General features: G+C 32.7%; 1 long non-coding RNA gene across 2 annotated transcripts; it reads left to right on the top strand.

Moving 5' to 3' along the window:
* Positions 1 to 1,919: 1,919 nt before the first annotated feature.
* Positions 1,920 to 7,159, top strand: LOC136233872 (uncharacterized). 2 transcript variants are annotated; one of them, XR_010690970.1, is made up of 7 exons: positions 1,920 to 2,241; positions 5,278 to 5,357; positions 5,509 to 5,544; positions 5,659 to 5,734; positions 5,930 to 6,140; positions 6,306 to 6,401; positions 6,869 to 7,159. It is a non-coding gene; the product is annotated as an uncharacterized lncRNA (long non-coding RNA). The 2 variants fall into 2 exon arrangements; XR_010690969.1 differs by having other exon boundaries at positions 5,500 to 5,544; positions 6,869 to 7,157.
* The last annotated feature ends 8,082 nt before the right edge of the window (positions 7,160 to 15,241 follow it).

Below are 15,241 nucleotides of genomic sequence, written 5' to 3'. Positions count from 1 at the left end.
TTTCATTACTTCAACGACTTAATCGGGTCAACTCGTCTAAACTGTATGAATTTAATTGAATTTCATTATTAAACGACTTAACCAGGTCAACTCATCTAAACCGTAAGAAATTAAGTCAATTTCATTACTTAAGCAACTTAACCAGGTCAACTCGTCTAAACCATAAGAAATTAAGTCAATTTCATTACTTAAGCAACTTAACCAGGCCAACTAGTCTATAAATCACGAGTTGAATTAAGTTTAATTACTTCAAAGATTTAATCAGGTCAACTCATCTAAACTGTATGAATTTAGTTGAATTTCATTATTAAATGACTTAACCAGGTCTACTCGTCTAAACCGTAAGAAATTAAGTCAATTTCATTACTTAAGCAACTTAGCCAGGTCAACCCGACTCGTCTATAAATCACAAGTGTAATTAAGTTTAATTACTTCACCGACTTAACCAGGTCAACTCATCTAAACTGTACGAATTTAATTGAATTTTATTACTTAAACGACTTAACCAGAGTCAACTCGTCTAAACAGTACGAAATCAATTGAATTTCATTACTTCAACGACTTAATCGGGTCAACTCGTCTAAACTGTTCCAATTTAATTGAATTTCATTATTAAACGATTTAACCAGATCAACTCATCTAAACCGTAAGAAATTAAGTCAATTTCATTACTTAAGCAACTTAACCAGGTCAACTCGTCTAAACCATAAGAAATTAAGTCAATTTCATTACTTAAGCAACTTAACCAGGCCAACTCGTCTATAAATCACGAGTTTAATTAAGTTCAAATACTTCAAAGATTTAATCAGGTCAACTCATCTAAACTGTATGAATTTAGTTGAGTAAGAAATTAAGTCAATTTCATTACTTAAGCAACTTAGCCAGGTCAACCCAACTCGTCTATAAATCACAAGTGTAATTAAGTTTAATTACTTCACCGACTTAACCAGGTCAACTCATCTAAACTGTACGAATTTAATTGAATTTTATTACTTAAACGACTTAACCAGAGTCAACTCGTCTAAACAGTACGAAATCAATTGAATTTCATTACTTCAACGACTTAATCGGGTCAACTCGTCTAAACTGTTCCAATTTAATTGAATTTCATTATTAAACGATTTAACCAGATCAACTCATCTAAACCGTAAGAAATTAAGTCAATTTCATTACTTAAGCAACTTAACCAGGTCAACTCGTCTAAACCATAAGAAATTAAGTCAATTTCATTACTTAAGCAACTTAACCAGGCCAACTCGTCTATAAATCACGAGTTTAATTAAGTTCAAATACTTCAAAGATTTAATCAGGTCAACTCATCTAAACTGTATGAATTTAGTTGAGTAAGAAATTAAGTCAATTTCATTACTTAAGCAACTTAGCCAGGTCAACCCAACTCGTCTATAAATCACAAGTGTAATTAAGTTTAATTACTTCACCGACTTAACCAGGTCAACTCGTCTAAACTGTACGAATTTAATTGAATTTTATTACTTAAAGGACTTAAGCAGGTCAACTCGTCTAAACAGTACGAAATCAATTGAATTTCATTACTTCAACGACTTAATCGGGTCAACTCGTCTAAACTGTATGAATTTAATTGAATTTCATTATTAAACGACTTAACCAGGTCAACTCGTCTAAACCGTAAGAAATTAAGTCAAGTTCATTACTTAAACAACTTAACCAGGTCAACCCGTCTATAAATCATGAGTTTAATTAAATTTAATTACTTCACCGACTTAAACAACTTAACGAGATTTTGTCTATAAATTACGAACCGACTAATATTTAAGAAATATATTGGTACAATAATATTATTTCATTTGTTTAATATGTATTAATTAATTGTTAAATTTGTTTCAATTTTAACCTATTTGATATTTGCAGGAGCACCTTTGTTTTCCTTTTCTGTGGTGCCGCCACACATCTCATACTCAAGCTAATTAGACCTAACTTTCCATTCCAAAACTCGTTCTCCCTTCAATTAATACTGTGAAACTATACCAACGCCAGAAAAACAGAATAACACCTTTGTTTTCCATTTCTGTGGTGCCGCCACATCTCATACTCGAGCTATTTAGGCTTAATTTTCCATCCCAAAACTCTGTTCTCCCTTCAATATTCTGAAACTATACCAACACCAGAAAAACTTCAATTTAATTGCTCGGTGGATCCACAATCTGTGAAGAGGATATTCCAGCGGTATTTGACAATCTTCCAACTCTTGTTGAAATTCAGGTTAGTTAATTTTCTTTTCAATAAATTGAACTTTAAATTTGGGGATTATCAATTCAGGACTGTGGGAAACGATTTCAACATTGTGTGAAACCATTTCAACATAATCGGAAATTCATTACTGCGTGAAACGATTTCAACAAGGGGAAATTCAATTCCAACTGCCCAATACTTTATCTGTGGGTTAATTTCAAATATAACCCCAGTGGCCAAATTAAATCAAATATATATTTTTAGCATGTATGCATTATGTAGCTGAAAGTGTTAATCTATATTTTTTAGTTTTTCAATTTTTTGATATACCAAAACTTCTCATGTCTAAGCTAGTTAGAAAAAATTTGGCCAAAAATTGATATTGGTATGGGGTTATCCACCTGTATACGAAATGTAATTCATTAGATATAGGACTCAACCATAATTAAAACACTAAAATTAGAACGTGACAGAATATGAAACATATATCTGATAATTAAACAGAGTCTTTTGGTAACAGGAAAGCAATAAAACGACATATAGGAAATGGCAAGTGAAATTTATGAACTTCCGTTACATAGTTCTTCTCATGGAGACTTGACTAAAAAATAATAAGAGAATTGACCTGCAACCTTAAAATAAGCTAAGATAGTAGTTGTAGTTATGTCTGCTGTGGATTTGTTTTTCAATTCATGTTTTCAGATTCCGCAGTGTATAAATTGCTACAAATTTCAATTTGGTTATTAGTTTTCAAAATGTGTTATGTACTGTAATATGTTTTTGTATAATCATGGAGTGTAATTGTTATTCTACCAATATACTACCATCTTATAATATATACATGCAATTGTTATAAATGATAAATGTTTTTTTGATGTTCAATTTTTGGTCATAATTTCACAACATTAGTTGGGATGCTTTTCAATTATATATTTGTTTTAATTATTTTTACTTTTCGTAGTTTTCACTGATATGGTTTGTTAGTGAACATATCAAGTTATGGCTATTGAAAAGGATTGGATGAGAATTGATAATAGAAGAGATCCAATTGTTTCTCCATTCTGATGGCATCTTATTGTTTCTCCAAATTATGTTGAAGAACGTCGTCAACCATTCGATTCCTCTTTCTCCCAAACATCTCCAAATCTCAATAGGGATGCCATCAGGTCCTACTGCTTTCTTCAACTTCATCTTACTTAATGTCATTTTGACTTCACCCTTTTGAAATCTCCGCAGGCATTCATGATTTATCATATCGTGATGGATACTTATATCTCCAACATCTTGTTGGCGATCTCCATTAAATAAGTCATCAAAATAGGACCTCCATCGTTCCTTGATATCCTTATCTCCAACTAGGACTTTCTGGTCCACATCCTTCACACATTTAACTTTTCCGAGATCTCGCGTCTTCCTATCTCTCATCCGAGCAATTCTATATATGTCTCTTTCCCCTTCTTTCGTATCCAATCTTGTATACAGATCCCGATTCACCTTTGCTCTAGCATCTCGTATGACCTTCTTTACTTCCCTTTTAGCCTCTTTGTATTTTTCGTAGTTCTCGTCACTCCTACATTTCCCCAATAGTTTATAGGATTCTCTCTTACTCTTTACTGCTTGTCGTACTTCTTCTGTCCACCAAGATGTGTCCTTACCCGGTGGCATGCTACCTTTAGATTCCCCTAGAACTTCCTTCGCTACTTCCCTTATACTATGCTCCATCTTATTCCATATCGAATCTATATCTGAATCCATATTGCAAGTCCAAATATCTTTTTTGGTCATCTCATCCACAAATTTTTGTTGATTCTCCCCTTGCAATTTCCACCACTTAATCTTAGTCTCTACTTGAGGTGTTTGTTTTCTTATACATTTCCTACTTCGAAAATCTAGCACCACTACTCTATGTTGGGTTGTCGTACTCTCACCAGGGATCACCTTACAATCAATATAACTCTTTCTCCAAGCACTCCTTACTAAGAAGAAGTCAATTTGGCTCGCATTACCGCCACTCCGATAAGTCACTAAGTGGGATGTTCTCTTCATAAACCATGTGTTCATGATACTCAAGTCATAGGCTGATGCGAATTCCAAAATATCATTTCCTGCTTCATTCTTATCTCCAAAGCCATACCCTCCATGAACACTCTCAAACCCATCTCGCCTAGAACCCACGTGTCCATTGAGATCACCCCCTAGTACCATTTTTTCATCCCTAGGAACCTGTTACACCACTTCCTCTAAGTCATCCCAAAAAGCTTGTCTTATAGACACATCTAATCCTATTTGTGGCGCATATGCACTAATGACATTCACAACCTCATCCCCTATCACTAGCTTAACACTCATAATTCTATCGCTCTTCCTAGACACCGCTACTACCTCATCAATATACTCCCTATCAATAAGAATACCTACTCCATTTCTACCCTTATCCTTTCCTGAGTACCAAAGCTTATAACCCCAAGGAGCTATCTCTCTAGCCTTGGCTCCAACCCACTTGGTTTCTTGTAGGCATAATATATTTATTCTCCTCCTCTTCATAACATCTACAATTTCAGCTAATCTTCCTGTCAAAGAACCTATGTTCCATATCCCAAAGCGTAACCTACTACCCTTACCCCTACCCCTACCATTACCGTGGACTAGCTTATTTACCCGCAACCCTTGCATATTTGACACCACCCCCGGGTCTTGGGGTGGCGCGCCGCTTCGGGGCGACGACCTAGCAACCCTTGCACATTTATCACTACACCCGGGTCTAGGAAGTGCAGCGCGTCGCTGAGTAGGGAACGCCCCAACGGTATTTATATTATGGTTCATGTCATAAGATGTGGCTAAGTTTTACGCTGGCCGCCACAAACCTACCGCAACCCTCCTCCTTTGTCCGGGCTTGGGACCGGCTGTAAAGGCCACCAAGTGACCCTCACAGGCAGAGTTATTATGTATTATATAAATGCAACGAAAATAATAATAGTGTCATGTCAATTGGGTTGTCTCTATAAATCATGTTATCCTATCAGAAATTAAAGTAATATTTCTAATTTGTGCTTGATATTTGCTCAGGTTTCCATGCCAATACACATATTCTAGTTATGATGGGGTCACGGATGCTATATGAAATCACTGGTGATTCACTTTATAAGGTATATAGTTTATGTCAATTATGGATCATCTAGCAGGAACTGTGTAATTTCTTGTATTTTTATGATAATTAATGTGTTTTTTTTTTCAATCGAAATATCATATGCCAAGAAATAGGGACATTTTTTTTAACATTGTTAACAGTTCTCACAGCTATGATACTGGAGGGATGTCAGCGCACAAGTTCTGGTATTTTTCAATAATCTCATTAGAACATTTATATGGTTTTAATTATTATTTTACAAAATTCTGTTTGTGCCTTTTCTATGTTGTTTTGACTTATTTGCTTTGACGTGTGAATAGGTCAGACACGAAACATTGAGCTGACACATTATCAACAGAGAATGAAGAATCATGCATAACTTATAATATGCTCAAGGTATGATCCCTCTACTTTCTGTTCATGAATGGTGCCAAATAAATTAAGGTTACTTAGATTGTGTTTTGTTCGGATTTTCAGAAAGACTTAACCTAGACAGTGGTTTATCATTGAATACTGATATGAATATTGATCTCTCTGTATTCACATTACAATTTTGATAGCATAAAGCTTGAAACAATTTTGAATATGCAGGTCTCTCATCACCTATTTCCATGGACTAAATAAACGACATGTGTATACTATTACGAGCGAGCCCTCACAAATGGTGTATTAGGCATTCAAAGAGGAAGTGAATCTGGAAATATGATTTACATGCTTCCACTAAACCCCGAAAGTTCCAAGGCTACAAGTTACTATAGATGGGGAACACCATTTGACTCTTTCTGATGTTGCTAAGGAACAGGTAATTTAATACTTGTGCTGTTATTTATTTCTGCAAGATGTTGAATCATACTGAACTATTTCTCACGAGAAGTGTACATGCACATTGCGTTCATTTCCAAGCATGCATTGTTTGTTCTACTTAATTGTCATCTTGTTAATTGAAAATTGGTTGTTTCCTTTCAAGATATGTTTGGAACCATGAAGGCACAGAATGGGTACCAACACTTGTTATCCTCAGGCTAAACCGTACTGCACTTTGTGTGCAATGGAGTCCAAAAAGGTACTGTTATGTAATTAAGATTTTTCTTTTGCCTTCTCAAACTGCACAACATTATATTATGACTAATATTTCCATCTGTAACTAGTCAACAATGTCTCTTAAATCATAGTGATCTAATCACATCAATATTTGATGTCGCTCAGTTGTGCACAAAGCTCTTTTTTTTTTGTTTTTAAGATCTAGTTGTGTAATTGCGTATTTATTAGGAGATAATATTGATATGTCATCTATATTTTCGTTGAGTATGTTCAATTAATTAAGTGACTGATATTGTTGATTCTCTTTTTAATTGTTTTCTTTAAGAACGCCATGGTGATATTTTGTGTTCATTATAAATGTTAATACTAGCTTATGCATTATTGCTTAAAGTATAATTTTATTGGAATTTATGGATTTCTTCTTGACATCTTAACAAAGTAATCTACTTACAAGCATAATACTTATTTATTTTTTCAAAATATTCCCAGAGAATAAATTTGCTGTTGGAAGTGGGGCTAAAACTCCTTGTATATGCTACTATGAACAAGACAACAACTGGTAAGTACAATATAGCTTGCTACTTCCTTAGCTTATGGGTTTTATGTTTTGACCATTTGATCATATTTTGCTTCAATTCTTCTGGGAAAGAGATTCTGTGCAATAGCCTGTATTTCTCTGTCTAATTTCAAGGTTGAATTATTAACTTAATCTAGTTTGTCTAGATTGGAAAGCGAATTGGCTATTATGATTTGAATATGAGTTGTAGGTTAAACAATTCTTTTGTGGTTTTATCTATAAGCATTATTTCTAAACATACTCTAGTTTTCTTTATGAACACACAGTTTCAGTGCTTCTTCTGGTCTCCTCGGTATTTCTTTATGAACATACTCTAGTATTTCTTTTATGTTTTGACCATTTGATCGTATTTTGCTTCAATTCTTATGGGAAAGAGATTCTGTGCAATAGCCTGTATTTCTATCATGTCTAATTTCAAGGCTGAGTTATTAACTTAATCTAGTTTGTCTAGATTGGCATGCGAACCGGCTATTATGATTCGGATAGGAGTTGTAGGTTAAACAATTCTTTTGCGGTTTTATCTATAAGCATTATGAATTGTTCTTAGTTACAAAATCTTAGAGTCCGTGTCTGTTTTATGATCAATTTTATGTGAACTTATAGAAAGAAATTTTATGTCCAGGAAGAAATTTTTTTTATTAATTATATACAGTTTAGGCCATACGAATAGGGACAAATGTCATCTCCTATTCATGGGGATGACAATTGTCCTTTTAATTGGAGACTAAAAAATGTCCCTTAAGAATAAGGACATAAGTCGTCTCCTATTCATGGGGACGACAATCGTCCCTTTAATTCGAGACAGAATAACGTCCTTTAAGAATAGGGACAAAAGTCGTCTCATTTGTATAGGGACGACAACTGTCCCTTTGTTAGGAGACAAAAAATGTCCCTTAAGAATAGGGACAGAAGTCATCTCTTTTGCATAGGGACGACAAATGTCCTTCTTTTTGGAGACAAAAAATGGTCTCTTAAGAATAGAGACAAAAGTTGTCTCTTATGCATAAGGACGACAGATGTCCCTTTTTTGGAGACAAAAAAATCGTCTTTTAAGAATAAGGACAAAAATAATCTCCTTTACATAGGGACGACAATCGTCCTTCAAAACAGGGACGACAATCGTCATTCAAAACAGGGACGACAATCGTCCTTCGAAATAGGGACGATATTTTCCTCCCTTGTTTGGGACGACAATCGTCTCACAAAATAGGGACGACATCATCCTTTTCGTCCCCTATAGAATCGGGTACGCTCGCATAGGGGACAGAACATAAGGACAAAAAAAATTGTCCCCAAAAGTATAAGGGACAATTTTTCTTATTTTTGGGGACAAATTTAACCGTCCTCAAAAGTCATTTTTTTGTAGTGTAATGGCATATTACAATTGTCATGCATAAAAATATGAGGGCATAGTAAGCATGCAAGATTTAATGCAAGATTTGTGTCTATGATTTTATCTTTCACAATTTATTAGATTTATTTTAATAACATATATGATATTCATAGCACTTTATAAGGGTGGAGAATCTCAAATTTCTTTAATTAAAAATGGAAGAAGAAAGGAGAAGAAACTTATCTTGTTTATCATAAAATTCCAGATTTAATGTAGAAAACTCTTTCCCACCAATCTATAGAGAAGCCTATCTTTGGATAGATTTGTTTGTACTAATTGAGCCAAGGTTTGAGATTGAGATTTTTGTTCCGTTGACTCCGTTGTTTTGTTCTTTGTGAAACTCTATACAATCAAGATTTTGTGATCTTCTGTTTGCTAGAGATCCACGTTCACCGCACCAATTGATAACTTGGGAAAGAATCCTTGATCGGAGCACTTCCCTGTGAGGCGCCGTTCGGATCGGCCGGGGACACTCCGATGCCAAAGTCAGTAATATTTCTGAGAATAAACTGTAAGCACAAAAGTAGAGGATCAGTAAGTGTACCTCAATAGCTTGGGATGCAAGCTATTTATACTCATGTAGATGTAACTCTTGGTAACTAGAAAGTCTTCATTAATGCCTCATTAATGGCGGTTACTGATCTTATTCAAGTATGACCGTTAGCTCATTAATGGGTTATTAGCTGCTTTTATTGGGAATCGGCTTTGCCGTTCCTTAGGCGTATCGAGGTTTGACGGGGGATCTTCCAAGGCGTTTGACCCTTTGAGGCGTGTTGAGGAATCCATAGATCCGTCGGTGGATCCTTATCCATAAGAGTATTGATGGCGGATTCTTCATTCTTTGTCTAATTATCCTTTTTTCCCATGTATGATATTTGGATGTTATGGAGACATAGATGAACAGTCATGTCATTACTAATCTTTAATTGCTATCAATTCTCCATTAATCCCAGCATTTATCCTTGAAACCCTCAAAGTTGGAGTATTCGAACAATCAAGTCTTTATTCCCCTTTAATGGCTATTAATTGTCATTTAATTGTATTTATTCCCATTCATGGATGGTAATAAAGGCGCCTTTTGGTATTCTTAGATCCGTCAAGGCGTATATACGCTCTCTTTGAGAATAATGGCGGGCCTCCACTACTCGCTCTCATCGGGCGTATCTTGTTATGGCGTGACTTGTCATGGTCCACGTGGCGTGGTATAATGCTAGAGACTCCTTCATTTTCCTCATTATTTGCATATTCACCCCTGCATTAATCCTACATTAATCATCATTAATTCCACATTAATCATGCATAAATATCTCTTTTAGAAGGAATAATGGTTTGCCATTATTTCTATTAATTTTTCCTTATTCCTTATTCAAGAATAATTTGGGTTGTTATCATTAATTAATTACTAATTTTACAGGTATAAATAGTAGTGATATTCTTTGCACAATTCCTTTGATTAATTTTCTTCTTCTACATATACTAGTAAATCAGTAGTGCTATTTTGGGTTGCAAAACACCATGGAAAACAACTCCAATCTCTTTGATCGCTCTATATCATTTAATTGCTTGGTTCAAGAGAGTAATAACCCTAAATATCATATTCAACATTCTCCCTATAAAGATGATATTGAAGAAGTGAAATTCAGCTTCTCTTCAAATTCAAGCTCAGTCTAATTTTATGATATAGAGAAGAGAAGCTGAATTTCACTTCTTCAATATCATCTTCATAGGGAGAATGTTGAATATGATATTTACAGTTATTACTCTCTTGAACCCAATACTTAAGAAGAGGAAGCAAGGGAATTATGCAAACAATTAGAGAAATAACACTACTATTTATACTTGTAAAATTAGCAATTAATTAACAACAGAATATTGGTGAACCTTGATTACTATTTCTTCCAGTGTGAATAGATTTTAAAAATCAATAGTAATAATCAAGTCACGGTCAATAGTCAATAGTAAATTTATTAGATTTCCTTATTTAGCTTTTTACATCTTATATTATATAAATACATATAGTTAATCAGTAATAAAAAATAATAAATTAAATAAGTTTACTATTTAAATATGAAACAAATAAGTAAAACATAATTTAAAATAGAAAAAAGTTAAAAGACTTGTAGGTTAAGATTTGGTACAATATGTTCTGTTCTAAGCAAAAAGTCAATGGTTCAATTCTAAAATCGTTTTCCTTCTAGACTAATGACAATTAATACAGGATTAATAATAATTAATGACAATTAATGGAGGATTGATGTCAATTAAGCTCAGTTAATGCAATGAAGCTATAAAAGAGAGTATATATACACCAACTAGGTCTACTACATGTAAAGTAACAACATTCTCATCTTTTCACGTGTCATTGTGTGATGATGTTGCTTAGAGACAAAGTTTTACATATAGGAAAATCCATTAATGTGTCATTCAATGAGAGATTTAAGTCATCCTTACTTTCATTTTATTTCCTCTTTTTTGTTTATTTCAAATAAATGTCAGTCAATATTAAGAAAAAAGAAATTCATGATGAAAAGAATAAGAGTATACGAAACCAAACATAGTTCACTAAACAGTGACTTCGAATGGTTACCTGTACCAAGGCCCCTCAGTGATCTGGTTCACCACTCCATTTTCAAACACTTCATAAAACTAAATAAGTTGTCATAAGATCTGCATATAATCTCTTTTAATGTAAGAAAATGGATAAAATTATGTCTTTAATTCAATAAATTTGAAATAGTTTTGGATCATATAATAATAATAATAATAATAGATGAAACAATTTTGGCCTATATAAAAAATGATAAACCAAAACTCTTACCAAAACACATTCGGCCATCAAAAACCATGCAGGTGATATTGGCTTAACCATGTTTTTTATAGGCTCAACCATATAAGTTGCGAAGGCAGCTGACGGAAAAGAAAGCATATCAGGACAGGAGTCCTAAATGTGTTTATATAGCCACACAAACAAGATGGCTTCACTATTTTGAAAAAAAAAAAAAAGTTAATTTTAATTTCTTCAAAAAAAATAAGTTAATTTTAATTCAATTACATAGAATTGAAGGCTCAATATTTCTATTAAATGAAAGAATTTCAAAATAAGTATCAAATTTATTAATTAGGAAATAATTAATTTAATTTCAGATAGAGAACATTAGAAAGGAAATAGGAATTTTTTTAAAGTAATTAATTTAATTAAAGAGAGAGGAGAGAATATTTCAAAGGAAATAGAATTTTTCTAAATAATGTTTTAATTCGGAAATAATTAATTTCATTCAAGAGATTGGATAGAAAATTAGAAAGAAAATAAGTTATTACTAATGTATATAAAATTAGAAAGAAAATAAGTTATTACTAATCTTATTTTTTATGTTTTTGTTGTAATAAGTTATTACTTACTAAATTAGTTTCTTTTAAATATCTAATTCCATTAAAAATATGTTACTCATTTTTTTTTTGGAATTATACTTTTATATTTTTGGAAAAAGGACTTTACAATTTTCATACAACCACTGATCTGCGAAAAGCGTATAATAACACAAAGTAACTCAACTCTACTGCATCAAGTATATAGTTTTTATGAACGAGATCGATCCCACATGGACTAGTATTTGATAAGTTATTCTTACTTAAATTCTATATTATCTAACGAATTAATTAAATGAAATTGGTTTTTAAACTAATTAAAATAAATAACTTTAATAATAAAAATGCAAAAATCTTTAAACAATTGATTTATCTAGGAATGAGAGGAGAGCTAGGATTTTGGATCCCTTAACTATCTCATATAAACCATTGAGCAAACATGAATTTCAGATTATGCATGATTTTTTAAAATTTTATATCTTTCAGTTTTTTTTACATGGCTGTAAATCAAATGTACCTTTTACATAATATCCATATATATATAACTTAGTTTTTAATTTATTTATTGGTTTGAAAATATGTGATATGGTTTAGCAATAAGGTAAAAAATTTCCATTGATAAAATCTCTTAATTAAATATAAACAAAGCCTCAATTGAAAGAAATTAATTGAAATTGAAAACTTAATTTTTTTTTAATTGATTGTAATTTAAAACGTAAATTTTTTGTAATTGAAATTACGCTAATTAAAGTTGGAATCGCATACACTTAACGTGTTAAAAGATAAATGATCAATGGCTTAAATGTCTCCATTTAATTGTCTCGTCGAACCTTCTAAACATCAAGTAAGTCTAAGATATTTAATGTGTTACTAATTCAGTTACAAAAAAATATGTTAAAATGCAAAAATACACCTGACGTTTTGGGTAAAAAGCAATTTTACCCATAATCCGTTTAAAATTGTGCAGTTTTATCCTAATGTTGGAAGCCAAGAGCAATTCTACCCGTGACATTGATAAATTGGTCAATTTGACAAATAGTTCTTCAAACTATCTTCTCAGTCATTAATCTTGTCATCTACACTTCAGACGTGCGTCATTTTATCAGTAACAAATCAGAAACATATGATTGGATGTGAAAAACAATAAAAATATATAAAAAAATACATTGTCTTTTGTACGAATTGGATAAAAAAATTCAAAAAATTCACCGAATTTATAAATATTAATCTCTAATTCTATTATTAAATTATAAAAAACATGAAATCTTTTAGAATGAATTGATATGCAATTGGCGCAAAATAAGGAACAAAAATATATATGTTTTATAATAGTGTCTGAAATTTATCCAAATTATCAACGTTGGGGTAAATTTGCTATTGGCTACCAAAGGTTAGGGGTAAAATTGCATCATTTTAGACGTTAAGGGTAAAATTCACTATGTCATTTTCCCTTTCACATGACACACATTACATACATTTGTTTTCGTATTGTCTGAATATGTTTTGTGACAGTATTTTAAATTTCCGTCATCTGAAAAGCGTAATTAAAAACGCGCTCATTCACATGTGGCATTCCGATGACAGAATCCTATCATCCAAAGAAAATGCCCGTTTTTGTTAAATTTTACTTGCTCATCAGATGACACCTGCAATAAATGACTGTCATTATATGAGGAAAACAAAAAAAATGGCAAATGAAATTTCACTTACGCGGCCATATACCAAATTTAGGCGCTCGATGGTTTGACTGAAATTTCAGCTCATATATAAACTCTTTCTCTCATCCAAAATCCCATTTTAGGTTACGCAATCTTCATCCCTCTCATCTCTCTCTATCTCCATGGTTGATTCCTACATGCAATCAGTGAGTTCGAAACACCGTACGAGATCTATTGATTTTCATTGTTCCTTACTCTATCTTTTCCTCATGTGATGCTGAAGGTGTTTTGATTCCTTTTTATTTGAACATAATATTTGCAGGGATAGTAAGAATGCTACATGGGGAAGGCTGACTGACGAAGAGATTGTCAATCAGCTCTTGCGTTTAGCATATGGGAAGATTTTGGCTTGTTATCTGAATGAGTATGTGTATGTGTATGAAGCATGTTCGCTTGTTTATGCTTGATGTTCCATTTAGGAAACTAGAACTGATTGAGTATGTGTATGAAGCATGTTTATGTTTAATGTTCTGCTTAGGAAACTAGAACTCATTGAGTATATGTATGATGTTGTGGGTGATGCTGTTGAGATAGGTTTACAATGAACTCATTGAGTTAGATAGAACTGTTTAGGAAGCAAGAACTGATTATGTGTATCAATATTCATTGGGCACGTAGCTCATTAGGCATAGTCTAACAATATGAATGTTTATTGTGATATGGGAATACTCCTATAGTTATACTGCTAAAACTGATTGTGTATGTGTATGAAACATGTTGCACTATGCCAAAAACCCCTTCAGATGATGGTTAAAAACCGTCATCCCGCAAGATATAAAACTGTCATGGGGCTCGCTGCAGTCTGTTGATGCTTCAGATGACGGTCACGTTCTGTCATCCGTAATAGCCTCACATGACAGCGATCAAATAGTGAGCTGTCATCTGACCACTACCTAATAACAACTGTCATGGAATATATGTTCTCATGATACCATTTTTAAATAATCTGTCAAAATATTAAGTTAAAATGGAGGTGTTATGTTAATGTTATGACAGTTTTTGTGTTTCTCGACTGTTATGATAACGTAGTTCACATGATATAATTTGTATTAAATTTTATTGTTGGAACATAATAAGTATGACGGTTTGTTTTCAGTTCTCTATCGTTAGATAGAAAGTAAGATGGCATTTTCTTATAAGAATTTTGTCATTCTTTGTTGGTTTTCTTCCATCCCTTTGCTCCCTGCAACATAAAATACACAAGTTAATTGAGTGCTGATCTTCAAAGTAATAAAGATAGATGCTTAAAATATGGCCAGCAAAATAGTTTTATTAAGAGGTTCTTGTAATGGTATAGAATGTGAATTTACTCAAAGTAAAAGCTGAAACTGATATGTAATTTGAGAAGCAAGCATCATCCAAAATTAGGAAAAAAACTGACAGCAATTTCATAATGTGAAGAAGGAATAGATTTCATAAATAAAATGAACTATTACCAAGAAAAAAATGGAATCAAAATGATAAATAGGAGAAGGATGGGATGCAAAGAAGGTTGAAGGTCTAAAATAGAATTATTAAGAGGTTCAAGGGAGACATAGGGAAAAGAGGAAGTGGGAGGCGGATGGTGGAATATAAAATGAAGGTAAGTAGAAAGATAAGGTTTAGGTTTTTGAGGAAAAAGATATATAGAAAGAAGTTTGGAAGTTTCCTGAGAAGGGAGTTGGGTAAGGACCATTTAATTGGATGGGCTTTGAATGGAATTTAATCTTATTAATGATCTATGGTAAATAAATTTTTGACATTTTTTTTAGATTAATGGAAGGAACCATAGAAATATTTAGTGGAAATTATCCCATCTTATATTTCAA

The sequence above is a fragment of the Euphorbia lathyris genome, chromosome 6 (assembly GCF_963576675.1).
Source record: "Euphorbia lathyris chromosome 6, ddEupLath1.1, whole genome shotgun sequence".
Lineage (NCBI taxonomy): Eukaryota > Viridiplantae > Streptophyta > Magnoliopsida > Malpighiales > Euphorbiaceae > Euphorbia > Euphorbia lathyris.
Note: the sequence above shows the minus strand (reverse complement) of the source record. Positions and strands in the feature narration are given on the sequence as shown.